The 1,821-nt window shown below is 44.9% G+C and overlaps 1 long non-coding RNA gene across 1 annotated transcript; it reads right to left on the bottom strand.

The window, feature by feature from the left end:
• Positions 1-521: 521 nt before the first annotated feature.
• LOC111648581 (uncharacterized) lies at positions 522-1,701 on the bottom strand. The gene is made up of 3 exons (XR_002760155.2): positions 1,538-1,701; positions 1,133-1,287; positions 522-645 (listed from the first exon to the last, which is right to left on the bottom strand). It is a non-coding gene; the product is annotated as an uncharacterized LOC111648581 (long non-coding RNA).
• Positions 1,702-1,821: the final 120 nt, after the last annotated feature.

Raw genomic sequence — 1,821 nt, 5'->3', positions numbered from 1 at the left:
GGAATGGGTCTGCTTATCTGCACTGAACTGCTACACTGGAGAAAAAAGGCAGTGGGAAGAAAGTGAGGTTGCCTGTAGGGAGTCATCTGAGATCAATTTTCCGCTGCTCCATTAATGGTTAAAGATAAAGAAAGCACCAGTATGGCCAATTGTGACTGAGCCTTGATGCGAAACTACGCCCTGCAGCCTGTGAGCGGACACAGCAGGACACAGGAGGACGTTTGTGAGCTGTCTTACCAGGTAATGGGCTGCCTGTGGCCTTGCACTCAAGCTCAGTGGGAAAGCCTGACAGGATGGTCTGGTTGATGATCTCTCCAGAGTAGGGGATACTGGGAGGCTCTGAGGGACACACACAGTATTACACACAAGAACAACAATTCGTTAGATGATATTCTCATGTCTCCTCCTAGTCACTTGGCACAGAAAAAAGACAGACGGAAGATGTATGACAGAAACCAGGAGATGAGCGAGACAAGGGAATGAAACATGCAGAGAGAGGGCTGTGTTTATCTTTAAGTTACCATGGACACTGAGCCGAATGTGCTGTTGAGCTTCACCAGCTGCATTGGTGGCCAAGCAGGTGTATCTCCCAGAATCCTCTAGTCTTGCGTCTGTGACCTTCAGTGTTCTGCCTGCGTACTCCAGCTGTGACAGAGACAAGTGTTTACACACACACACACACACACACACACACACAGAGGATTCAGACTAGTAATTACTTTCAAGTTAAAATGTGAGTATAAAAGTGTATAATCCATGTCAGTGTTTGTCAGTTTGTTGATCTGGGAGAGAAACTTTGCTGTATGTCACGGTTACAGACTCAAAAACTGCACAGATTTCTACATCTGTGTCTTTGAACATAACCCTGTCTGCAGACATGTGCTGCTAAAACATCACAGATCAAAGTCAAAGCACTAATAGTCACTGACTCCAATTAAAAAGATAACCTAAACAAAACATGCAAGACTCTGTAATGCTCAGCAACTTAAATTCCTTTTTGCTGCCGCTTTTTTAGTACGACTCAGTGAGCGTTGAATACTCTGACTTCAGGTTTGGTTCGCCTGAGGCTGTGCATACTCCTATGGTATATCAAAATTAACAAAATTAATATTCTATCAATCAGTTAACCAACCTTTAGGTGCTCCTGTGTTGTGTCGACAGGTCGGCCATTTTTAAGCCAGGTAATGCTTGGAGGAGGGATGCCACTGGAGATGCACTCCAGACTGATGGGCTTGTGGAGAACCACTGAGCGTTCAGCAGGCCCAGTGGTGCGGATGGATGGAGGAACTGGGGAGGTGTAAAGGATAGACTTATTTCCTTAAAAACACTTCACAACAATTAATAAGGAAGATGGAAATTCCAAAAAGGCAGAGAGTAGTATTTACCCAAAGTGGGAGTGTCCCTGTGGGTTGCATTTAAAGCATAAATCACATTTATTACAGTGAGAACATCAGACTATCGAGATGATTCTTCATTTGTTGCCAAAAAATTATTAATTTTATTGCAAATCATATGACAAAGCATTTAAACATTTTACCGTGGACAACCACATTGAAGTCCCTCTCGTGGTCTCCTGCTTCATTAGTGGCCACACACTGAAAACGAGCTGTGTCAGACACCTGAGCACGGGACACAATCAACCGTCGACCGCTGGCTGCCACACGCAACCCGTCGCCCTGTCTGACTGGTTTTCCGTCCTTATACCACCTGGAAAATAACAGATTTTACATGGAATATCTGTGTGGATGCGTTTGTGTTTACATGTATGCATGAGGCGCAGATCTTACGTGATGACAGGTGCAGGTGCTCCACTGGCCTCAC

This window comes from Seriola lalandi, unplaced genomic scaffold (genome assembly GCF_002814215.2).
Source record: "Seriola lalandi dorsalis isolate HSWRI2012SDOR001 ecotype SW California unplaced genomic scaffold, Sedor1 jcf7180002043638, whole genome shotgun sequence".
NCBI lineage: Eukaryota > Metazoa > Chordata > Actinopteri > Carangiformes > Carangidae > Seriola > Seriola lalandi.
This window is presented reverse-complemented; position numbering and strand designations above follow the sequence as displayed.